Here is a 27,994-nt window from a genome sequence, read left to right on the forward strand (position 1 = left end):
GTATGCCACGGCAAACTGGCTGACACTGACGGCGGCGGTGCACAAATGCTGCGCAGCTAGCGCCATTCGACGGCCAACACCGCGGTTCCTGGTGTGTCCGCTGTGCCGTGCGTGTGATCATTGCTTGTATAGCCCTCTCGCAGTGTCCGGAGCAAGTATGGTGGGTCTGACACACCGGTGTCAATGTGTTCTTTTTTCCATTTCCAGGAGTGTATATGTCAGTTTGTTACACAGTTTCTCCCACTCTATCTGAACGAGCCTCACTTTCGTACCTCACCATACATTCTCAGCTTCCACTGTAACTCTCAGGTCACTGTCAACTGCTACCCTGACATTAACACGCAGCACATTAGCTGGGGTGTGTAGTACAACGCTGCACTTGATCGCGTTTTTGGGCAGGATAGTACAGAGAAATTTCCGCACTGTATAGTACAGGGCTGTAGCCAGACAGAGTAACACAGCACAGTATTCACGCAGTGGAATATAGCAATGTACCCGGAAAGGCTTTCGGGCGAGGTGAAACAACGCAATAGCTGTTATGAAGCGCCGGATGAGACACTAAGATGGCTGCTGTTGGTGGAGGAAACAACCACATTGATTTGGTCTCTCTTGTGATTGTTGGTTAATTGAATCTCGATGTACAATAGTCAGATAAGTGTATAGGTGCTGGGTTTGCTTCTAAATAAACAGCTACACTATGCATATGCCTACTACCATGTGGATATACGCTATTCTGGACTGAATACGGTATCATGGTCGGTTCATTCCCGATGATCGCGTGGGGGAAAATGAACAATGATATGATTAAACCCCAGATTCTTCCCTACTCTTGCAGTAGCTCTGAATGGTGAGAGGAGGTGAGAGACTGTTGCACCAATGTAAATGATTCAGTGGATAGTGTGCGAATTGGCAGCTCTGTGATAATGTCTGAATTGTGTTATGGAGGTATATCCCAATTGAAAAACTGGTGATGTATTTCTCATGAAACATTATACTGTCAACGAAGACTCCAATATCATTATGACGTCGCTTATCTAGCGTAGTGATCACGGGAATACGATAAAGGGGATTCGAACACGTACAGTGATATATTTATAGGCAGTAATTCGATATCGATGGACTGCAGATGTATCAGGTTTTATTTGTGCAGTTCTCGTACAGCCAAGGTGCAGCAGTATGGCTTCCTTGGTCATTAAAAAACTGTATCTGGAGAAGCGATCATAGAGGAGATCAGGATATCTACAGAGGCATAGAGACATTCATTTTTACTCGATCACTACGCATGTGACTGGAAAAGGAAAGAAGAAATCAATGATATTGCTACGAGATAGGCCACATCGTGCTATGGATTGCAGAATACGTATTTAGATGTAGGCTTCTGTCTATAGCAGGGTTGCGGCACTGGTAAGCTATAGCGATTTTCAGAGGATTGAGGACTGGTCAGCGTTGGTGCTGAATGTAGATAAATATAACTATTGTATCTAAAGTAGCCGAAGAGGTCTGCTACTGTTCTATTACGTCACTGAATACAAATCACTAGAAGCAGCACTAGCTGTAAAAAATATCTGAACGCTAGCATCCACATGGCGGTTAAAGTCTCTCTGAACGTTACTCTCGCCGTCTCGTTGTGATAGCTTTCTACATAGCCAACGACGGGTAGAGGGCTAGACAGCCTTCTAACTAATGGAACAGTGCTCTCGGAACATGTTGGGATTTAGAGAGAACTAGCAGGAGTCTGTGACTTGGTGGGAGGCTTCTCTAACTCATCAAAATCAGATGGATTCAAATGCTATATATCAAAGACAGGGAGATTCGTAAGAATATAGCGGGTAAGCGATACTCTGACGAAAGGGGAGTTGGGAGGTGAGCTCCATACCTCTTCTTCTAAGTATTGTGTGCAAACATATTACGGCCACCACATATGTCTCGCGAAGTGACTGTGATGAGAAAATTAGAGGCTAATACGAAGGTCTTTTACTGACAGACAATCAGCAATAGAAGTTCTGTCTTTTGTTTTTTCAATAAATAGGAGATAGTATTCTGCCATGAGTTTTGGGTGCCTATAAATGGTTGGATTGACAACTTGATAGGTAAACTACATTTGCACCTACATCAGATGCATACTTCGAAAGCTATCGTATGGTGCGCGATGGAGGTTACTCTGTACCGCTACTAATCATTTTCTCTCCTATTTCACTCGCAAAAAGAGCGAGAGAAAAAGACTGTTTATAAGCCCCCGCATAAGCGATAATTTCTCGTATCCTATCATCGTGGCCCTTCGTAAAATGTTGTTGACTGCAGCAGAATCCTTCTACAGTCAGCTTCAAATGACGGTTCTCTAAATTTTCTCAACGGCCTTCCTCAAAAAGAGCATCGCCTTCTCTCCTGGGATTCCCATTTGAGTTACCTGCCAACTGTAATCTACTGCAAGAAAAAAATTACTCACCATGTAAAGGGATCATCACGATCAATTTAATTAATTAGTCAATCAATTTGTTATCAATGACGTGCCGCCAGTCGAGTGGAAGCAAGAGCGAGAGTGCCAAAGTTATGATTCGCGGGTTGGAGCACTAATCAGGCGTTTTTTCACTGCGGTGAGATCTTTTAGCGAAATTTCAGTCTCATGTTTACTTAGGGACAGATGGCTATTGTAATATTACTAAATTTATAAAGTGATACATAGTAGTAACCTGATATTACAATTCCCGTGTGCTGGTATTTGGCTGCCTTAGGAGATTTCGTACGTGACGTTGCATTTGACTACCTTAAGGGAGCTCGAAAGTGAAAAGGTATCCGTGTCAGAGGATGAGTATGTTCTTAGCACTCCGTCATGATCCAAAAATGAGTTTAATATTCCAGTCGAGTGATGCAGGACAGAACAGATATTAAGCTGATAAGAACAGTTATTTTTATCGGATGAAGAATACTTAGAGAAAATATAGCCTATGCCATACTGTTGTACAGGATTTTCACACTAGGAATCAACATGTAACGATATTTTAGCGGAGTGAAAACGAATGTATGGTCCGATTTCTTCTGTCTTCGAAAATAAGACACATAAAAGGGAGGAATCTACATTTCACGCGAGACATTCGAGGTGTGTGGACAACAACATCCCCGTCTCGGATTGGATAAAGCGGGTCTTTAAAACTGTAGAGTCTATGTCTCGGGTGGAATTGCAGTTAAAACTCTATGACCAAGCCACACCTGCTTGTCACGCAGTATTGTAGGAGTTAGGGACCTCGGCCGTGTCCAGCTGCAGGGGTGGCCATGAGGCCTCGGCCAACTGGAAGCCGCGGCTTAGCCTGTCATATGAGACCAGCAGGTAGAAAGAAAGGCTTCTGCTCTTCAGCTACATAGTACACTCGCTACATGGCGCTGGACTAGACTGGACGTTACTCATCGGCAGAGACATTACTGGAACGTGGACTTTGTGAGCTATACCCATCGTCAGAGGATTTCACACCAGCTTGGAAATAGGTGACAATAGGTTTTTTCCGGGAGGACTGGTGAATGCCGAGAAAAGGATTCCCTGTCTTCCCACCTGCGTTTTGTACGTGGGTGGTCGTGAGGGATGTGAACAATACCCGACATGACTCAATCTTCAGGCCCGGGTTTTCCGACTGTATAAGCATTCCTATTGGTTCCTGTAAATTTTTTCACCAATAATGTCACAATTTCGAGTGCCTTCTGGTAGCAGTAATATGAACTAGGTCAGTCGATCTCCATACGTCAAGGTGACCACATGCACAAGAAAAAAAAATTAGGAAGCATTTTCGAACAAAATAACATATCAACAGCTCAGCAGAAAAAGAGATTTTTCCTGTCAAGTTACATGTATCGGAGGGGAGGGGGGGGGGGGGGGGTGGAGCCTGTCTTCCACAAACTGATTAAATAAAGAAAACGCAGATCGAATTTTATACAGACACAATATATCTTCTTCAATACAAATTGCAGTATTGGATCATGTGACTGATGATCTGTAATTAGGGCATAGGCGGGTGCTTACCGCCAGAAATTTGAGTTTCAAGTGGTGTTGTGAACTAGATCATGCACCAAGTGTGCAGGGTAATTATCTGTTCTGCTTCCCACCGAAATTTAGAATTTATCACCAATATTCAACCCCTTTGAGTCCAGCAGGTCAGCATAGACCAAACTGTTTTTCCCGCCAATTTTTTCCAAGAGGTCTGGTGGAGGGCGGGAAGAGAAGGAAGGGGAGGATTTGGGGGAGGGGGGATGCTGGGGATTTCGAAAACGGGTGATTGAGTGATCTCTCCCCCGCTCTCCACCCCATGGGTTGTGGAATGCCCGAGGGGGAGGGATTATTAATTGATCAACTTAACAATCAAATTTGATATTACTTTGATTCCAAAATTATGCTAGAATCGGCTTCATTCCACTGCTATCTACGACCCCTCCTCCCCCCCCCCCAACCCCTAATCGACATCACCTCTTGCTTTGAGGTCGGCTGGGAGATGCGCGGCTGTAAGGGAATGTTTAAAAAGGCGATCTCGAAAGTATAGGTCTAAAGTTAAAATAAATCCTTACCAGTAGTAAAATTCTCAAATCCTGGACATTTTTGCAACCCAAGACATTATCCTGGACAGCACGAAAGAACCAGGACTGTCCGGGCTAATCCCGGACGTTTGGTAAGCCCAGTCACTGCACGCCCACCAAGTCTGTTTGCTCTCTATACCCAGAGGTGAGGCAGTTTGGATTTTGGACAAAAGGTACCACGGCGCAGTCGAGACGAGCTGCAGCAGAGTGTCACTGTTCCGTAAATATGATGTGTTGCTTCTGTGTGTACCTGAAAAGCGGTTTTGAGTGGGAGTTGATTCAGTTTTTAGTTAGGATTCTACGTTAAATGGAGTTCAGGAGAGGAGTTCGCTGTACCTTCGCGAATAAATGTTTTTCATGCAGCTGTTTAATTCATTTAACTTTGCCACAGTGTGCATGCTAGGACGTCTTCCCTCCTTATGGGATATCTCGTCTCATGTAACTTGGGAGAGAGAATTGCTTCGAAGTATTTAATGAAGTGTAATTCCTGATCGGTCTACCTGAAGCTCAGTATCTAGATTTTCGTTGCACTTTTTTTTTAATTGTGGTAGAAACTAGGGCTAAACTTTTATTTAATATTTAGGGAATTTAAGACGATTTGGCACTCAGGGGCAGATAGACAATGATGAACACCGTCATTCCTCGATAGGAAGCTCACGGCTACAAAAAGTCCCTGTGATAGGACGGAAGTGCGACCCATCACAGAATTGCAAAAGGAGGCACCTTCGAGAGATAAGGTTAATTTTATACTTACTTGGATTGCTACCTTTTACAAATCAAATCTTTTAATATAGTATCCTCGATGCTAATGATATTTTTTGCATTTTAAGGAAAAATAGTAATGCTGCACGAATGTGTACCTCTTGTTACACACATGAGGCATGCTGATGGACAAATCCTCCACAGTGCCTCACTAATAGTGAAGTTTATTCAGTTCATACATATGTCTGAGTAGAATGCAGAGATGATGTTTGAGGTGAGTTTGATGCTAAGTCATCTATACTTCGTAGTGGGCAAATGTATATTTGGGATTTTGAAAGATTACAGAATGGACACGTGAGGGCTTTTTTGTTTTGAGTGGCTGGTAATTATAGTCCAGTGAATGAGGTTCTAACTATATAGGACAGGAACTTCAGGACATGCAAATGGGCGATGGAGAACTCCTGCGTGCGTCTACTTCAGTGTGTTGACAAAATTTCAACGAGAACGCCAAAAGCAGGCACTTAAGAGTATGAATCTTAAACTGCGAGCTTGCTGACTGTCTTAGAAAACTTTTGCGAGAGTAAAAGTTACTGTCGTATTCCTCAGTGCGGGAATACGAAAGGACTGCTGTTATTCTGATCGCGGTCTGCTGGGGTTGTAAAAGCTTCATTAAACTGTTCCTGTTGAGGAGCTAGATGTTATGGATATTCAAGACAAAAAAAAAAGACCACAATTACGCGGAAATACATTGCGACAAAATTCAAACTTTATAACCTGAAGAGAAAAGGCTCAGAAGATACCATCAAAGCTAATCTACAGTCAGATAAAAGGAGGAGATACACAAGAAATAACAATAAGATAGGTCGACAGCTTTCGTAAACATATTTACAAAGCTAGGCAGAAATTTCTGCAGAAATTGCAGACAAGTGGTGTTATCAACACGCGAAATGTGGAAACTAAATACGAGAAAAATTTCTTGCTAGAAAATAATGCCAAGAAAAAGTTGTAGTGTTTTGTGACTCTGAAAGCCTTTAAATACTTATTCAGTGTGACACAATGTACGTTGATTAAACATTCAAATGTTGCACAACGGTTTTTTGTCAGCTGTTTACAATACTCGAGGTAGTTAATGGAGATAACATTCCCATGGTTTTTTCTTTATTGAACGACAAGAAAACTCATATCAGTATGTCTTTCAAAGACTTGTCGATAACTGTAATGATCCAAGCCTGAAATTTTCACGATCAACGTCGTTTTCAGACTTTGAAGACAGCATAATGAGAGTTGGAAATGAAATTTGGACCGCTGTAAGAATCCAAGAACGTGATTTCATTTTTCAGTCCAGAGCTGGTGAGGAAATATACCAACATTGTGACCTGCACATAACTTTTACACAAGAAATGAAATTGAAAGGAGTCTGTCTTACGTATTTGGTTTGCCAATGTTGGATCCTGGTATGGTATGTAACTGTTTTGTGTAGGATTTTATGTCAGCGATGCCTGCATCGAAAAAACTGCAAGCGTTTTGTGGTTACTTAGTGCTGTAATAGATAGCGAACCACGGATGCTTGTGAAACTTTCCACAGCAAATACAATAGTTCTCTTCCTGTAGTGCAGACATTTATAGCTTTCTTGTGGCGATGAAACAAATTCATCTCGACTCTTAAATCGCAATAAATTCGTCAAAAGCCAAGAAAAAGGAAATGAACTGTCCAGACGTGAAATAATTCATGATACAGCAAGTGGCAAATTTCAAACCTGGAAAAATTTCCAGGTTTCAATATGTGCAATCGGTTTCCTGCAAGATCAAAACAGGAATTACACAGAAAAAAAAGTGATTTTAGATTTGTATATAAGTATTAAGATATAAATGAAGAAACTTTGTAAATATATTTCAAAACACAAAAAAATTAAATACGTAAATATTTTTGGGATGTAAATCAATACGCCTCCTTGTGATGCACCCTTGGTAACGGTAAACGAAGAGGTATTCTCAACGTGCATTTTCTTTAATGAAGTTTGTCTTTGACAACATGACTTAATTCCCAACAATTAGCAGCTTCCATTTAATTAATGCTAGAGAAAAGTTCGATCTGCATTTGGATTACACTTTTCTTACCCTTGCGCAGGAAGGTCTATAGTACTCTCCTGCTTTCGTTTTCAGAAAACTACCATGACATGTCAAAGATCTTAGCGGTAATCCTCACACTTCCCAACCTAAATTGAAGATCCTCATGGCACACTTATTATATCAAGTATTTTCCAGGAGAAATTTCAGGGGATTTCTGTGTTTCATTGCTATTGTGCTAGTAAAATCGAGCCGTTTTACGGACTTTCTGCGGTCTAATGCAACTTGACGTGTAAAAAGTGAAATCCTCATGTCATATTTAACATATTCTTGATAAACGTGAGTAAGTTTTACAGCTTCTGCTATAAGTACATACGGTAGAAAGTTTTGCTTACTTGGAGTATTCATAAAGTTTATACTGAAGAATGGACCGGTATGACTGCTGTTTTCTGGACAGAGAAAGCCCGTGCGAGAACGCTACCGATTCGACGGGCTAGCCAACACACTCCGGCCTCATCCTCTGATGCGCTGAAGGGCCGTCATCAGATGCGAAAGATACGTCTACCTGCTTGAAACGGGATAAATGGGTCCCATGCTTTTCCGGACCCTTGCAGGCTCCGGAAGAACGGGTCCCATTTTTCTGACTGCAGGAGGAATGGGTCCTGCGCCCGGAGCAGGTAGCAGCAGATAATCTGGAAAGGCCCACGTGGCCTAGCAAGCAGGCAGCGGCGACTCGCAGCACGCATTCGCGCGAAAGCCGACTGAGGTGGAATTTCCACCGATGCATACTTACCAACATGTACTGCACATACCACACCATGCAAAACGAAAAATATTTCTTTCTAAGACTCAATAACAGAGCTTCATATTAAAAATATGCAGAACATTATGTAGTAAGTTATTAACAAAATACGCTGAGGCAACAAAGGTCATGGGATACCTCCTAATATCATCTCTGACTTCCTTTGGCCCGGCGTACTGCAGAAACTCTACGTGTCGTGGACGGCATAAGTCGTTGGGTGTCCCCTGCAGAAATACTGAATCATGCTGCCTCTACAGTCGTCCCTAATTGCGAAAGTGTTGCCAGTGCAGGATTTTGTGCACATACTGACCTCTCGATTATGTCCCATAGATGTTCGATGGGATTCATGTCGGGCGACACATTTTCGGCGATTTGTGTGACCAAATCATTCGCTCGAGCTGTCGAGAATGTTTATCAAACCAATCGCGAACGGTTGAGGCCTGATGACATGGGACATTGTCATCCATAAAAATTACATCGTTGTTTGCTGCAAATGGTCTCCAGATTGTCTAACATAACCATTTCCAGTCAATGATTGATTCAGTTGGACCAGATAACCCAGTCCATTCCATGTAAGCACAACCCACACCATTATGGAGCCACCACCAGCTTGCACAGTGGCTTTGTTGACAACTTGGGTTCATGGTTTTGTGGGGTCTGCGCCACTCTCGAACCCTATCATCAGCTCTTACCAGCAGACATCAGGACTCATCAGACCGGGCCACGGTTTTCCAGTTGTCTAGTGTCCAACCGATATGATCACGAACTTACGAGAGGCACTGTAGGCGACGTCATGCTGTTAGCAAAGGCCCACGCGTCGGTCATCACCAAATTTTACCAAACTGTTCTAACGGATAAGTTCTTCGTACGTCTCACATTGATTTCTGCGATTGTTTCTCTCAGTGCTGCTTCCATGTTAGCACTGACAACACTACGCAAATGCCGCTGCTCTCTGTCGTTAAGTGAAGGCCATCGGCCACTACATTGTCCGTGGTGAGAGGTAATGGGTCAAATTTCGTACTCTCGGCACACTCTTGACACTGTGGATCTCGGAATACTGAATTCCCTAACAATTTCCGAAATTAATTGTCCCATATGTCTAGTTCCAACTACAATTCCTCGTTGAAAGTCTGTTAATTCCCGCATTGCGGCCATACTCACGTCAGAAATCTTTTCACATGAATCACCTGAGTACAAATGATACCTCCGCCAATGCACTGCCCTTTTATAACGTGTGTACGAGATATTACCGCCATCTGTATATGTGAATATCGCTATCCCATGACATTTGTCACTCAGTGTAAGTCATGTAAGCGAAACATTATGAGGCGTCATTCAGTTTTAATATATAGTGGGTCCTGGCGGAGGTTCGAGTCCTCCGTCGGGCATGGGTGTGTGTGTTTGTCCTTAGGATAATTTAGGTTAAGTAGTGTGTAAGCTTAGGGACTGATGACCTTAGCAGTTAAGTCCCATACGATTTCACACACATTTGAACAATATATAGTGTTTAATGTCTTTCTGACCAGTGTTTGAGCACGATTTATCATTTATCTCTTTTTAATTAATGTTGAGAAATTGGCTGTAAGTTGTGAAAAATTTTGTAATAATAACGCAGGTCACTACGACGGAGTGGCATTGTAGGGAGGCGTTATAGCGGCAGTCAATAGGAAGCACACTGAAAGAAATAGTGGGGACAAGGCATTGTATGCGATGTTTGGGTATTAAAACTAGTGGGGTGGATTCTGAAGAGTGAGGAAACTTGTGTTGGAGACTCGCTAGAGCTGTCTGCAGAAGGCACGGTTTGGTTACGCTTGTGTGATAGATTTTTGGTCGGCAAATTGCCAAGTAGTGAAAGTTTTGAGACTTTGATGATTTCGCGAGTTCATCGTGACGTATACTCTTTAGGTAGTGTGGCTGTAGAGGCACTGCAAAGTTTTATAGGATGTGTGTTAATGTGTTATTGTCTTGTGATCTTCAGTCCAGAGACTTGTTTGATGCAGCTCTCCATGCTACTGTATCCTCTGCCAGATTCTTCATCTCCGAGTAACTATTTCAACCTACAGACTTCTGAATCTGCTTACTGTATTCATCTCTTGGTTCCCTTGTACGGTTTTTACCATCCACGCTTCCCTCCAATACCGAATTGGTGATCCCTTGATGCCTTAGAATGTGTCCTACCAACCGATTCCTTCCCCTAGTCAAGTTGTACCACAAATTCCTATTCTCCTAATTCTATTCAGTATCTCCTCACTAGTTACGTGATGCACCTATCCAAACGACAGCATTATTCTGCAGACCACATTTCAAACGCTTCTATTCTCTTCTTGTCTAAACTATTTATCGTCCATGTTTCACTTCGAGACATGGCTACACTCTATACAAATAGTTTCATAAAAGACTTCCTGACATTTAAATCTATACTCGACGTGAAGAAATTTCTCTTCTTCAGAAACGCTTTCCTTGCCATAGCCAGTCTACATTTTATATCCTCTCTACTTCGACCATCATCAGTTATTTTGCGCCCCAAATACTACTACTTTAAGTGTCTCTGCTCCTAATCTAATTTCCTCAGCATCACCTTCTTCAATTCGACTATATTCCATCATCCTCGTTTTGCTTTTGTTGATGTTCATCTTATATCCTCCTTTAAAGACACTGTCCATTCCGTTCAACTGCTCTTCCAGGTCCTTTGCTGTCTCTGACAGAGTTACAATGCCATCGGCAAACCACAAAGTTTCTTCTCCATGGATTTTAATTCCTACTCCAAACTTTTCTTTTGTTTCCTTTACTGCTTGCTCAGTATAGAGATTGAATAACATCGGGGAGAGGCTACAACCTTGTCTCACTCCCTTCTCGAGCACTACTTCCCTTTCATGCACCACGATTCTTATAACTGCCATCTAGTTTCTGTACAAACTGTACATAGCCTTTCGCTCCCTGTATTTTACCTCACCTTCAGAATTTGAAAGACTGTATTCCAGTCAACATTGTCAAAAGCTTTCTCTAAGTCTACAAATGCTATAAACAGAGGTTTGCCTTTCTTTAACCTATGTACAGAGATAAGTCGTAGGGTCGGTATTGCCTCGCGTGTTCCTACATTTCTAAGGAATCCAAACTGATCTTCCCCGAGGTTGGCTCCTACCAGTTTTTCCATTCTTCTGTAAAGAAATAGTGTTAGTATTTCGCAGCCGTGAGTTATTAAACTGATAGTTCGGTAACTTTCACATCTGTCAACAACTGCTTTCTTTGAGATTGGAATTACTATGTTCTTCTTGAAATCTGAGGGTATTTTGCCTGTCTCATACATCTTGCTCACCAGATGGCAGAGTTTTGTCATGGCTGGCTTTCCCAAGGCTATCAGTAGGTCTAATGGAATGTTGTATACTCCCAGGACATTGTTTCAACTTAGGTCTTTCAGTGCTCTGTCAAATTCTTCACGCAGTATAATATCTTCCATTTAAACTTCAGCTACGTCCTCTTGGCAACGGCCTTGCCGCGGTGGATACACCGGTTCCCGTCACATCACCGAAGTTAAGCGGTGTCGGGTGTATGCGGCACTTGGATGGGTGACCAACCTGGTCGTCACGTATTTTTCGGGTTGCACTCAGCCTTGTGATGGTAACTGAGGAGTTACGCGACCGAATAGTAGCGGCTCCGGTCAAAGAAAACTGTAAGTAGGCTATTTAGGTTTTCTTATTGGTAACGCCACGTAGCGCTCTGTATGAAAATCACTGGCTGTGCTGTGTGCAGTCTGTGGCTAGTTTGCACTGTTGTCTGCCATTGTAGTGTTGGGCAGTTGGCTGTGAACAGCGCGTAGCGTAGCACAGTTGGAGGTGAGCCGCCAGCAGTGGTGGATGTGGGGAGAGAAATGGCGGAGTTTTGAAATTTGTAAGACTGGATGTCATGAACTGCTATATATATTATGACTATTAAGGTAAATACATTGTTTGTTCTCTATTAAAATCTTTCATTTGCTAACTATGCCTATCAGTAGTTAGTGCCTTCCGTAGTTTGAATCTTTTATGTAGCTGGCAGTAGTGGCGCTCGCTGTATTGCAGTAGTTCGAGTAACGAAGATTTTTGGTGAGGTAAGTGATTTGTGAAAGGTATAGGTTAATGTTAATCAGGGCCCTTCTTTAGTAGGGATTTTTGGAAGTCAGATTGCGTTGCGCTAAAAACACTGTGTGTTATGTATAAATTGTTCTAAGGGGACGTTTCAAAACCATCATAACGACCGGGAGAGCGGTGTGCTGACAAAACGCCCTTCCTACCCGCATCGTAGGCTGAGGATGACACGGCGGTCGGATGGTCCCGATGGGCCACTTGTGGCCTGAAGACGGAGTGCTTGTTTTCTTTAAGTACTCTTCCATTTCCATAATATTAACCTCAGGTACATCGGCCGTGTGTTAATACGCATTTGACAACTGAACAAATATTGAGTGAGATACTTTGAATCTGTTTTGGGAATTAAGCTTGACAATAACTATTGTCATACGAACTGTGGTGTTTTAGTGAATAAACAACTGAAATTCAGAGGTATTAACTGTATCACGTTCCTCATTTCTTATAAACAACTCAAGCTACATTCTTTTATTTATGGACTCTTCCGTTACTTCCTGGTTATTCAACCTTAAATACATTCTTTTATGTAAAGCACAGTTAACAATTCCGCAAAGACGATGCAGACTTGTAATCTTTTAAAATAGGTACAATTTTGCAGCAGTGTACGATCAGTCTCTAGACTACATCTGACGGGACGAAATCAGGTAAATCCAATCCTACATTTAAGTTCTCCTTCCAAGATACTCGCATCAAAAGAGATTGGTAGCTAGCAAACATATGGTCTCCCTGTACAACTTTTATCCCCATAAGTCCTTCCACTGCTAAACTGACATTTCCTTGATGCCTGAGAATGTGTTCTATTGACCGATCTCTACTCTTAGCAAAGTAGTGCCATAAATTCCTTTCTTCATCAGTTCAATTCAGTACTTCCTCGTTTGTTATTCGATCTACCCATCTAATCTTCTACATTCTTCTACAGCACCAAATTTCAGAAATTTCTGTCTTCTTGTCTGAACTGCCTATCGTTCATGTTTCACTTCCAATCAAGGCTACACTCCAGAAAATAACATTCATAAAAGATTTCCTAAAATTATAACTAATGTTAGATGTCAATGAACTTTTCTTTTTTAGAAATGCGTTTCTTGCTATTGCCATTTTATATCCTCTCTACATAGCCTGGCAATATTTATTTCGCAGAACTCATCTACAACTTTAAGTATCTCATTTCCTAATTCGACTACATTCAATTACCCTTGTTATAGTTTTGTTAATGCTCATCTTAAAACCTCTTTTCTGGGTACTATCTATTCAGTTCAGCTGCTCTTGCAAGTCTTTCGCAGTCTCTAATACAATTATAATATCATCTGCAAATCTGAAAGTTTGTCTTCAATCTGAACTTTGATTCCCTCTCCAGATTTTCCTCTCCTTTGCCGCTTGCTCCGAGAGCAGAATGAGTAACACCGGAGATAGGCTACAACACATTCTCACTCCCTTCTCAAAAACTGCATACGTTTCATTTCCTTCTACTTGGCGAGAGTGTTGTACCTACAGGATAGTTGCCTAGGAACGTTTGTTTCGTTTTTCTTTTTATGAGATTACAGAGATTGAAAAATTGTTAAAAAATGGTAGTCACTTCACTACCACTATCAACCATTGCATTAACGACGATATTTCTGACTTTATCTTTACTTATCCGGTGTAATTCAGGAGATAAATCCATTACATCTTCTTGCATCAGCACTTTTCAATCGCGTCATAACCAAATCGGTTAACCTTCCTAATATCAGAAATCGAACTTTGTGGTGGATGTACATAGACAACTTCATCTCCTCTCATATTAACTACTTCCCCATTCTTTATTGGAAAAATTTATCCATAATCGCACGTGTACACTTGCACTATGGCGTCATAATCTCCTGATATAAATGGGGACTAGAGAGACTACTATGCAGCAATGCAGGAATATTTCTACCATAGCCGGGAACCATCAAACACTTTCAGTATAAATTTGAGGTGAAAGAACATATACAGGTTGGTCCATTGATAGTGACCGGGCCAAATATCTCACGAAATAAGCGTCAAACGAAAAAACTACAAAGAACGAAACTCGTCTAGCTTGAAGGGGGAAACCAGATGGCACTATGGTTGGCCAACTAGATGGCGCTGCCATAGGTCAAACGGTTATCAACTGCGTTTTTTCAAGTAGGAACCCTCTTTTTTATTGCATATTCGTGTAGTACGTAAAGAAATCTGAATGTTTTAATTGGACCACTTTTTACGCTTTGTGATGGATGGCGCTGTAATAGCCACATACGTATAAGTACGTAGTATCACGTAACATTCCACCAGTGCGGACGGTATTTGCTTCGTGATACATTACCCGTCAAACAATTGTGGAAAAGGTCGATATCGTCTTGATGTATGGCTATAGTAATTAAAATGCTCAACAGGCGTATGCTGCTCGGTATCCTGGACGACATCATCCAAGTGTCAGGACCATTCGCCGGATAGTTACGTTATTTAAGGAAACAGGAAGTGTTCAGCCACATGTGAAACGTCAACCACGACCTGCGACAAATGATGATGCCCAAGTAGGTGTTTTAGCTGCTGTCGCGGCTAATCCGCACAACAGTAGCAGACAAATTGCGCGAGAATCGGGAATCTCAAAAACGTCGGTGTTGAGAATGCTACATCAACACCGACTGCACCCGCACCATATTTCTATGCACCAGGAACTGCATGGCGACGACTTTGAACGTCGTGCACAGTTCTGCCACTGGGTGCAAGAGAAATTACAGGACGATGTCAGACTTTTTGCACTAGTTCTATTTGACGACGTAGCGTCATTCACCAACAGCGGTAACGTAAACCGGCATAATATGCACTATTGGGCAACGGAAAAACCACGATGGCTGCAAAAGTGGAACATCAGCGACCTTGGCGGGTTAATGTATGGTGCGGCTTTATGGGAGGAAGGATAATTGGCCCCCATTTTATCGATGGCAATCTAAATGGTGCAATGTATACTGATTTCCTACATAATGTTCTACCGATGTTACTACAAGATGTTTCACTGCATGAGAGAATGGCGATGTACTTCCAACCTGATGGATGTCCGGCACATAGCTCTCGTGCTGTTGAAGCGGTATTGAATAGCATATTTCATGACAGGTGGATTGGTCGTCGAAGCACCATACCATGGCCCGCACGTTGACCGGATGTGACGTCCCCGGATTTCTTTCTGTGGGGAACGTTGAAGGATATTTGCTATCGTGCTCCACCGACAACGCCTGACAACATGCGTCAGCGCATTGTCAATGCATGTGCGAACATTACGGAAGGCAACTACTCGCTGTTGAGAGGAATGTCGTTACACGTATTGCCAAATGCATTGAGGTTGACGGACATCATTTTGAGCATTATTGCATTAATGTGGTATTTACAGGTAATCACGCTGTAACAGCATGCGTTCTCAGAAATGATAAGTTCACGAAGGTACATGTATCACAATGGAACAACCGAAATAAAATGTTCAAATGTACCTACATTCTGTATTTTAATTTAAAAAACCTACCTGTTTCCAACTGTTCGTCTAATATTGTGAGCCATATGCTTGTGACTATTACAGCGCCATCTATCACAAAGCGAAAGAAGTGGTCCAACTAAAACATTCATATTACTTTACGTACTGCACAAATATGTAATAAAAATGGGGGTTCCTATTTTAAAAAACGCAGTTGATGTCCGTTTGACCTATGGAAGCGGTATCTAGTGGGCCAACCATAGCGCCATCTGGTTGCCCCCTTCAAGCTAGACAAGTTTTGTTCTTTGTAGTTTTTTCTATTGACTATATATATGATGTATCATAATTAATGGCGTAAACGCATACAGCTGAAAGTACACGATAATAGAAGCAAAAAAGTCTCAGTAAACATAGGAAACATAGGGTCGAAAATGCGTACCTTAAGAGCTACGAGCAATTTTTTATCTTCGATACTGTGAAACAAACCTCTTCTACTGCAAGTTCTTTTTGCTTCCAGTATCGTATACTTTCAACTGTATGCTTTTACGCCATTAATTATGATATTAACTATGATACACCCTATATATATATTGGTTTTACTTCAGATTGCACACCGGGTTGGGTTTCAGTTAGTCGCAGGTTATCCTCATGAACTTTGCTTTCGTTAACCTCTGTATCAAATACTTACAATAAGCAATTTAAACCACTGTCATCCTTAATTAGTATTACCTCGAGTGGTGGGACTTCAGGCTCATCATCTGTCAAATTCCGATCAATAGTATCCCAACATGCTATTCGCGACTCTTGACCTATGTGCTCCTGCCTCAGGTACTGTTACCTCCTTCCCTGTGTCATACATGAGTCTATTAATCTGCTTACTGGAAACTTCACAAATTTCAGTGGGTCTTGCATTATCCTCTTGGCTCCCCACCTTCACAGGTAGACATTTTCTTGTATTAGGTGGCCTCATCCCAACTTCAGATTGTGGTTCGCTTCTCCTTTGATCACTTGATATTCCCAGATTCCGTTGCTCTCGTGCCACCTCAGGAGAGCTGCTCGAGTTCGAATTACAAGGCTGAAATCAGTTTGGTCTATCATCAATATTCTCCGGTTACCGTTTCAGTTATTATCATTATTTCGGTAGAACTGATTATTGTACGCATTGTTATTTCGTGATGAGTTCCAATTTCCTCCATTTCGACCACTGTTCCGTCCTGCATTCGGTCTTCAAAATGGTTCTGAGCACTATGGGACTTAACATCTATGGTCATCAGTCCCTAGAACTTAGAACTACTTAAACCTAACTAACCTAAGGACATCACACAACACCCAGTCATCACGAGGCAGAGGAAATCCCTGACCCCGCCGGGAATCGAACCCGGGAACCAGGGCGTGGGAAGCGAGAACGCTACCTCACGACCACGAGCTGTGGACTATTCGGTCTTCCATTACTACTATTGTTCAAGTTGTTCCCATTTCCAAACCTCAGCCTATCGACGTTATTCTGTTGTTGGATTCTAAGCCTTCATGTATCACCCTCACTGAATATGAAATCTAATTCACAGACGATTTCCTTAAAGAGCTGCACATTATCTCCTTCTCTTCCTACCGACGACTGTTGATACCGTAACGGGAGGTTCAGCGTACATAGAGGGATCAATTCTCCATCACTATACTGACTGTCTAGGCAACGGCCTTGCCGCAGTGGATACACTGGTTCCCGTCAGATCACCGAAGTTAAGCGCCGTCGGGCGTGGCCGGCACTTGGATGGGTGACCATCGTGGCTGTCACACGCTGTTGCCGTTTTTCGGGGTGCACTCAGCCTCGTGATGCCAATTGAGGAGCTACTCGACCGAATAGTAGCGGCTCCGGTCAAAGAAAACCATTGTAACGACCGGGAGAGCGGTGTGCTGACCACACGCCCCTCCTATCCGCATCCTTATCTGAGGATGACACGGCGGTCGGATGGTCCCGATGGGCCACTTGTGGCCTGAAGATGGAGTGCTATACTGACTGTGTAGGCACTGATTTTTCTTTAAGATGTTCTCAAAGAATTTTAGTGGGCTTTTCCTTTTCGGGTTTTCGCATAACGTCTAACGAAGCAGCTCATTCTTGATCCTATTCTGCACTTCGGATGACCAATATCATGAGAGAACTGTAGTTTAAACTCATCATAGGACTTGTAGGTTTGTGCTATTCTTCACATTGTTTCCGCGATCGCCGTCTATGTGAGCAAAATTAAATCTTGCTTATGTGATAAGGGCAAATGTTCTGGTAAACGCACTTGAAATTGATTTTTAAACGTTCTTTGATGCAAGGAATTTCCATCCTCTTTATAATGTTGAAACTTTCTCACAGTGAGGAAATGGTCATTGTCGAATTTCGTTGTGACACAATGTGGTGTTTGTTCTAATACACCAACCCTCTCTCCTATCGTACGTACATTGTTTGGGTCTGTTCGCTGTACCGCATCGGATATTGCAGACTTCCACTGTCCTCCAAACGTGTGTAACTACGTCACAACGGTACACAGTTTTTTGCCTCAAATTGTGCCACACGTATCGAATTATCTGTCGCTGGTAATGGTTCGCAACCTTGGCACGTACTGCTAACTACAGGACCACTATACAGTCTCGCCAGTGGCACCTGACTGCGGTACGGCATGTACTGTTCCGTACAGCAACTTGCTGCTACTTGATTCAACTGTTGTGGTGCTGCATATTGCTCTCATAGATCTTGATCGACATAAGCCACACTTTGTGCCTGACATGTTGGACTCAGTTACGCTCTACTTAATTCTGCTTCTACCTGAGGTATCATCTGTCTCTGGGCAACTGTTGAATTCGTGTGCTGATTGTGTACGTTTTGTCACTTTGTACATTCGTGCACTCAGACGTACAGCCAAATTCGCTTCTATTAAATCTTTTGCTATCCTTTTCAGTCTCATTACCACCGGCGGGTGATTTTACTGCGATCTTGACAGTGCAGTTGTTCGGATCTAGTGTTTATTCGGACGTCACAATAGACTCCAAACACTCGCTGTCATTATCACTTCGACCTTCAATACACTCCAACAGCCGGCTAGTGTGGCCGAGCGGTTCTAGGCGCTTCAGTCTGGAACCGCGCGACCGCTACGGTCGCAGGTTCGAATCCTGCCTCGGGCATGGATGTTTGTGATGTCCTTAGGTTAGTTAGGTTTAAGTAGTTCTCAGTTCTAGGGGACTGATGACCTCAGATGTTAAGTCCCATAGTGCTCAGAGCCATTTGAACCATTTGAACACTCCAACAATTCCGACCTGAGCCGTTGAAGTTGTTTCTTGGTTTTCGATTCTATTTTAGATCTAGGCTATCAAATCGCTTTAAAGCGGCTTTCGTCACACTTCTCTGTACAGTTGTGTCCTCGATGAATTATTTGTGCTCTGAGTTGTTCTTGTTGCAAATGTATCGACCCGTTGGTTAACTTTTTTGACACTCTGTTAAATCTCGTCATTCAACTCCGTCATGTCTTTTTGAACCATACCTATGTCCGTTCGCATTTGTCTGTGAACAACTATTAGCGCTTCAATTATATATCGTGTTTCTTTCGCATTCTTTCGAATTTGATTTAATTGTTTACCTAGGTTCTGTATGACCCCTTCGGTGTTCTGTGTGCCCTTCTCGGTTTGTTGTCCTTGTTTCAGCACGTCCTTTTGCACGTTTTGCATGGTCTGAGTCAAATATTGAGACATTGCAAACAGATTATCGTGTACGTTCGTATCTTCCCTGTTAGCCATTTCATGCAGTCTTCCTCTATCCTGTCTTTCCTGAGTTGTTTCATTAAGTTCGTAACAGAGCGCCGTACAATGAAACTCATTCTTTCAGTCCTGTCTTGTGACAGTTGGTGCAGTATGTTTACGTGCGGTTCTACATACTGTAACCTAGCATCATCTGCATGCACGTCTCCTTTATGCACTGTCTCTTCTTCATGTTTGTTGTCAGCCCCCTGGTGCGATTGTCTTGAAACTGTTTCTGTCTCATCATGTGACATTCTCCGTTATAAATCGCGCTGTTCACGTAAATGCTCTTGTTATGATTGACGCTCTATTCTATCTACCTCGTCTACTACCTGGCTTTGCCCTGATCTACGTCTATTCGCCATTCCAAATCTTTCTAAGGATCTCTGATCTTCACGCCTGACTTCGCGTTAATATTCAATCATATCACTTAACTCTCTTCCGAAACAACATACATAGTCATGTATGAATTCTATTACCTCAGGAAAATTTCAACGTTTCGAAGCACGAAGTACGTTTAAACATTGTTGGAATAGAATGCAATACAACCCAACAACAACGAGACAGTCACAACACAAATAAATGTCACAGCTTCTCTAATTACTGAGTCTAATATTAAATTTGTGTTTTTATTCCGATTAAAAACTTAAACTATCTCAACAGTTAAGTCAAAGATTTACTTTAAATTTCTTTTTTAGATCTAGCATAAGTTTGGAGTAACAGTGTTTATCTACATTTAAATGGGACAATGCACCTTGTACGTGTTTCTAACTCACACATTATTAATAAAATAAGAATCCTAGCAAATGATACTGCTGAGTCCATAACACTTAAATATGCTGGCAAATGTTTTGCAATTCTGACTTCTAAAAAGATATTATCCCCTACCTACTAACGATCAGAATATGACTCACTAAAGCATTCTGGCAGTATTTCCATTATCTACCGAGCCAGTGCTTGTTTGGTGTGATCTGTCCCTGTAAAAAAAATTATTACATGAATTACCATACACATTTGGATGCAGAAAGGGTAATATTAGCAAAATCATATACAAACTAGTAAGAGCCTGTAGAAAAAAATACACAAGGAACATAATGCCGAAAACCTACTAAAAGTATTTCAATTGACGTCACTATTACAATATAAACTAAACTACCGTAGCTGGGCAATAATTCCCATCTGCCGGATTACTTCCTCAAATTTAAATCTCAAGATCGCACCTGAATTACGTGGCTGACATGGGCACGAGGGAATGCGAATAATTACTCCAATCTAATGCAGCCATGAAGTGAAAGCACTAGTGACGTCAACATTTAACGCCTAAGAACTGCATCATTTACCTTTCGCAGAATCAGGGAATAATCTCAGCGGCGGTCGGCTGTTGCATGCATCGCCTCTCTTACCTGTTGACCTGAAAAAACTAAGCTGAGCTCTGACTGAATTTAACAGTCTAAAACAATCCCATGTTTCAGTGAAGCGGAAAACTGTATGTGTCCATAGCTGAAACAAATAGCTTTGTACACTCGCCAAGGCTGGACGACTTGCACAATGTTGCACTCAAAAATTCTCACAAGAACATTAACTATAACAGCTCTTCTCATGTACTCAACCATGGAGATATTCGAGAAATGCAGCACAAATTCGGCTGAGACAGAGCTTTGTGAGTCAACGATGTGTTCACAGAAAAATATCTCTCTCGTCGTCACCGCAGAGCATTATGTGTTACGTGTAACACACGATACCTGCAGAAAGAGAGGGGGCCCCAATTATCTTTCCGTAATTGACTATATTGTTGCTAACCTCCCCACTGTAGCGCAGCTTCGCTTCTTTCCACGACTGTTAACGGCCAATGGGAGTTCTTGTTATTGTCCATTGTCGCTTACTCGACCAATCAGAATCTCCGAAACAAACTCATGAGTATACTGGCTTCTTTCTGACCTTTACACACTTAACGACCGAGAGCGTAGAGTTGCCAATGCTAACAGATAAGCAACACTATGTGCAATAACTGCAGAAACCAATGTGGGACATATGACGAACGCGTCCGTTAGGACAGTGTGGTGAAATGTGACGTTAATTGGCTATGGGAGGAGACGACCAATGCAAGTGTCTTTGCTAACGGCGTGACATCTCCTGCAGTGCCTCTCCTGGCTGAACCCTAGACGATTGAGGAACTGTGTCCTGGTCAGATGAGTCCCGATTACAGCTGGTAAGAGCTCACGGTGGGATTTGTGGGTGGAGCAGATCCCACGAAGCCACTGACTCGCGTTGTTGACAAGGCACTTTGCAAGCTGGTGGTGGCTCCATAATGGTATGGGCTGTGTTTAAATGGAACAGACTGCATCCTTTGGTCCAACTGAACAGATCATTGACTGGAAATTGTTATGACTGGCTACGTGGATACTATTTGCAGCCATTCATGCACTTCATGTTCCCAAAAGATTGAATTTTTATAGATTTATCATATAGCCATGTCACAGGGCCACAATGGTGCGTGATTGATTTGAAGAAAATTCTGAACAACTCGACCGTTTGATTTGGTCATCCCGACCGCCCGATATGAATCCCATCGAACATTAATGGGACATAATCGAGATGTCAGATCGTGAAGCAGCAACACTTTCGCAATTATGGACGCCATAGGGACATCATGGCTCAATATTTCTGCATGGGACTTCCAACGACTTGTTGAGACCGTGCCAGGTAGAGCTGCTGCACTACTCCGGGCAAAAGGAGGTCCGACACGACGTTAGGAGATATCCCATGACTATTTTCACGTCAATGTAATATTCATTGTCAATAACATCTGACGTTGACATCTTTGGTTGAATGTTTATGCCTATGCTTACTCTCTCTCTCTCTCTCTCTCTCTCTCTCTCTCTCTCTCTCTCTCTGTGTGTGTGTGTGTGTGTGTGTTGTCTTCTTGTTTATCCTCCAGATACCGAGGTTTAAAATTTTGTTGCACAGCGCTCTCTAGTTGTAGATGTGCCTTGATAATGACAGGATGTGCACCTTCGAAATATCGGCGGTTGTCGAAGACGTCACCCGGCTGCTTTCCCGGAAGTTGTTTGAACATTTTAGACGTTGGGAGTTTCACAGTGATAATTTTAATCATCTACGGAAGTTGTACAAATTGCTACAATCACAATAACTGTTCCAACTGGCTTCGAGCAGTTGCTATATAGGCCAGTAATCCTCGCACAAAGTTCTCTCGTAGCCATTCGAACAACCGTGGTGTTGTTCGGACATTACCAGAGACAGCAGCATTCTAGCTACGGTATCAGCGGCATCTTCATCGACCGCAACCGCTGTGGAGCACGGCTCACAGCTCCGAGAGAGACGGCACTTTCAAATCACACGTCATTGTGCCCAGTTGATATTTGTTGTACTGGTAGTCGAGGTGGACAATAAATACAGTCAGTAATTTTCAAAGAGATGATAAATGATACGTTTATTGATACTTTGTACACTTTATAATAGAGGTATACGGGGGATATTTGGCAGGAAAGTCCTATCGGACGCCAAATGGAAACCACAGTCAAAAGCCGATGAGGCTTTGCAGATGCCGCGAGGTGTAGCCGCGTGGTCTAGGGCGTCTTGTCGCGTTCCGCGCTGCTCCCCCCGTCGTAGGTTCAAGTCCTCCCTCGGGCATGGGTATGTGTGTCGTCCTTTGCGTAAGTTAGTTTAAAGTTACATTAAGTAGCGCGTAAGCTTAGGGTCCCGCAAGACCTTACCACAAATTTCCAAATTTGCTTTGCAGACATGTTTTGGGCAGTGTCTCTAGTATGCCCGCCGATCGCGTCACGCCGATCTTCTCAGTTCTGAGCGCACAGTGCGCAAGTAAATATATCTGGAAAATAGTGTCTCGCCTGATTTCATGCTACCCCACATAACGTAACTGTCATACATTTTATTCGTGATTACTATTCAGCCGCACCACACAGCCTGGACTTGGCTCCCTCTGATTTTAATCTCTGCTCACATGAACTGCTGGCTATGAGCACAACATTGGCGGCACAGACAACGAGCTGCAGACCAGCGAAGAGTATTGGCAGAAAACACTGGCAATTGCCTTACACTGTGCAACAAAATTAATGGATAACTTTTTAGAAATCCCGTATTGCCTCCCATTGCGATGCGCAAGTTTGAAATTTGGCTCAAAGGTGCCTACAGTCTTCCTCTTTAATCCAGCAAACGCCAGGCGGCCTCTGACATCATCTTCGGGCGCGGCGATACTTCAAACAGCAAGATGTCGAGACATACGAAGGAAAAGTTACAGCTCAGAAGTTCGTGTGAGCTGTAGGATGGGTTAATGATGTTACATTGACACCAGATTCAATGACGATTTTGCACAATGTCGCTGTGGACGTGTCACGCTATAAGAAGATCGTCACAGTCATCCTCACCCACGCTTCATCCCTTCCTTTGACGTCTCTGAGGTGGAGGTCCGAACAGTGGCACCCAGCGTTGAAATCACGTTATTTTCTTATGGATGGCCGAGGTAAACATTTCAGACTGACCGTCGCTCAGAATCGCTCGAGAAGTACTCATGATGTGGCAAAGAACCCATTTCCCTGGGGCGCTGATTCCAACACATTTCGCAGTCGAGAACGACAGTTCGCAGTGTGATGGGCAACAGGAAGAGGTTCTTGATAACCTGTAAAATTTCTGACACCCTCGAACAATTCAGACCTTCTCTAAGGACATCGTGGGTCTGCATCTTCCAAGTGCAATTCGACCGCAGTTTTTGCTCTAGAGTCCAGGATGGAACCACTAGAGATTGTTGAAAACCCTTCAACGAAATTTGAACGTGACCCGAAGCATCAAATGGTACTTACGCTTTTTCGGCTATCCTGTCTTCCGCCTTTTGCTGTGGCGTGATCGCGCGGGAGTGTGACATTAACGTGTCTGAATAAAACGGCAATCGGTCCCTCTAAGACTCTCCCCCCCCCCCCCCCTCCACCAGTTCACAACAACCTCGGTGCCACCAAAATGGTTCAAATGGCTCTAAGCACTATGGGACTTAATATCTGAGGTCATCAGTCTCCTAGACTTAGAACTATTTAAACCTAACTAACCTAAGGACATCACACACATCCTTGCCCGAGGCAGGATTCGAACCTGCGACCGTAGCGGTAGCGCGGTTCCAGAATGTAGCGCCTAGAACCGCTTGGCCACTCCGGCCCACCAGTTGTCGCGCTGATGGCATCATAACATTATGCATAATGTGAGTATACTGGGTAGTATTAAGTCGGCCATCTATCCTATGAAGCACCCCAAGTCCATAAGAAAACATCCAGTCTCAAAGCCTCAGACATCCAGCCAATGCGAGACGACTCGCCGATATATTTGACACCGAAATGGACATCACGCAAACTAAATACTTCTACTGGGCTGTAATTCGTCGTGGGAAATAGCAGCAGTTCGGGTCCGGATTGAAGCACTTAGAACCGCTCGGCGACAGCGGCCGGCTCGGTGCCACGCTCGCAACTTTACAGAGCACGTTAGAAAGGTACCTGTCAGCAACTGACGCCAGTGCGTGCCGGCGGCTGCTCTAGCACCCTCCCAAGGGTTGTCGAAATGGTTGCCTAACCCTCAGGCGCTAGAGCAGGCACCAGGCTGATTTGGTGTCGAAATTTCAGAATATACATTTCTAACGTGCTCAACAAAGGTGCGTGGGTGGCACAGAGGGTGTTGCCGAACTGGGGGAAGGGAGGTGGGGGGGTCTTACGGAGAACAACTTTTGTCACATTATTCATGAACATGTTAACGTTGCAAAACGATCATGTTCAATAGTGATGCAAACCCACAAAGTCCGCAGAGAAGGGTTGAAACGTCCGAGGGTGTCAACAGTATCACAGGTTGTCAAGAACATCTTCCTGTTGCTGATATCACTGCGAACTGTCGGTTTCAACTGCAAAATGTGTGGGAATCACCCCACAAGGAAAGGGGCGTTTTCATTGGCGTCCTTTGCCACCTCATGAGGCCTTTTCGAGTCGATTCTGAGCGACGGTGCGTCTTAAATGTTTTCATCGGCTACGCATAAGAAAACCGCGTGATTTCAACGCTGGGCGTCACGGTTCTGACCTCCACCGCAGAGATGTCAAACGAAGGGGTGAAATGTGGGTAACATGGACCGTAACGACCTTCGCATCGAGTGACACGTCCGCGGTGGCGTTGGGCAGAATTTTGGTGGAATATGGTGTCAATATGACATCATTAACCCTCATTACAACTCACATGAACTTCTGAGCTGTAGCCTTTTCTTCGCATATTTCGATATCTTACTGCTGAAACCTCGCCAAGGCCGAGGGTGACGTCGCAGGGTACAACGTTTTGCACCATTACAGAGAAATGTTGTAGGCGTCATTGAATCAAATTTCAAACTTATGTATAGCAGTGGGAGGCAAATACGGTGTTTCGAAGAAGTGATTCTTTAATTCTCTGCCGGCCGGGGTGGCCGAGCGGTTCTAGGCGCTACAGTCTGGAACCGCGCGACCGCTACGGTCGCAGGTTCGAATCCTGCCTCGGGCATGGATGTGTGTGATGTCCTTAGGTTAGTTAGGTTTAAGTAGCTCTAAGTTCTAGGGGACTGATGACCTCAGATGTTAAGTCCCATAGTGCTCAGAGCCATTTGAACCATTTAATTCTGTTGCGCAATGTATAACGAGGGTATTAGAAAGTAGGTACAACGAATTCTGTTGCGCATTTTGTTTCGAGGGTATTGGAAAGTTGGTAAAACGCTACGACAAATGTCTAAGTAAGAGTGACGACTATGTAGAGAAGTAGCTGGAAGGTGTACTACTTGTTGAAAAGAAACGTTTTTGATTGTCGCTGTGATTTCCATTTCGTAATCTATCGGACCTTACTTTCCGAATAATCCTCATACATAACTTTGAAGTGCTGTAGGTTCTTCTGAATGCTGAGTTATATGCAATGATGACAATGTTCTTGATGGAACCAAGTAGTCTGATACACTTTTATAAGTCTCTGAATATTAGCAACGTTTCGTAGCATCGTGCTACAACAACGTATTGACCTCACTGCAGTCTTCGGTACTAATGTTGGTTAATCTATGATGCACCGAATCTGGGGCGAAGCTCTGAGTGCGGCTGTTTAAAAGGACGCGCTGCCCAAACACAGTCACGAACATGATTTTATCGTCATGTGGTTGCATGTAAGCGTGGCGCCACACGACAGAAATGAGCGAGCGATGGAAGAGCGATGCTCACTCGGCGGCACGCTGGATGGAGATTTAAAAGTTTCATCTCTCACGAAGCTGTGAACGGCGCCCTGAGCGCTGAGTGCTGTCTATGATGATGCCATCAACAACACACGAGATAAGATATCGTATTATCGCACCAATCGTACAAGGCTAGACTATTGGCGCAGGAACTATGAGCTGACTCTCAACATAAATACCTTTAACATATTGCACACCTTCGCAGATGGATTTGGGAAGGGGGGAGTGGTAGTGGTAGCACGAGTACCAATTACCGCAACATAAAGCGTACTGCATAGTACACATGTAGATGTAGATGAAGACATTGAGAGGCACCCACATGCCTTGCTCATACTGTGGAATCAAGCAGTCAGTCCTGCAAGATGAGTGGTCTGCCAAGCGAGTGGATTTATTCTTAATTATCGCAAAACATCAATGACTGATTATGAGCTCTAGTATTCACAATTAAGCTAGAAATTATTCTCATGTTTGAATATTACGCAACTGAAACGGATAACGCACATCTGACTATTAGTAATTTACACAACTCTGATTGTTCACTACGCACTGTCACTACCACATTTTCTTTCTTACTCAACGGCTTTGATCAACACGTGGCCATCACACTGAATGTGAATGGCGCACACATTATAAATTCTGGATATCATGACTACAAACTATTCGAAGAACAAGGCCACCATTCTTTTTCTTTTCACTATCTTTTTTTTTATTCCGATAAATTCTATTATTCTATTATTACATTTTTTATACAGTAATTACACATGAGAAACTCCGCCCAGTGGGCATGGCTTTACATTGGTGATTCTCTATCTTATGGTCTCGTAATTATCTAACGCTACAGTGCACTTCTGGATAGGATGGTGGATCTTTTGCTATATCTCACACTTCGACTCTCACACCCATCATCACGAAAATTTACTCCAGACCGAGCGGTACAAAAAGGAACATGCATAACCCACTGTCTCTGAACCTATCTTGCTACTCTCCCATGCAAACCACACATACTTAAATTACATAAAATAGATCACACTGGCAACATACATCACAAAGAATAGTCACAGCTTTAGAATCATTTCACTTTCAGCTTTCCCACTTCAATTAGTTTTCATCCCAGTTTCACACGACACTACCCCACTTCGTAGCTTTTCTTTCCTACTACGAACTCTGGAGGATATATGCACGTCTTCCTGTGCAATACAAGCCAAGTGGCGTTGCTGGATAGACGGCTGACTCACCTTGCTTCTCTCTCAGAGTATTAGAGTTTG

The sequence above is a fragment of the Schistocerca nitens genome, chromosome 3 (assembly GCF_023898315.1).
Source record: "Schistocerca nitens isolate TAMUIC-IGC-003100 chromosome 3, iqSchNite1.1, whole genome shotgun sequence".
Classification (NCBI taxonomy): Eukaryota; Metazoa; Arthropoda; class Insecta; order Orthoptera; family Acrididae; genus Schistocerca; species Schistocerca nitens.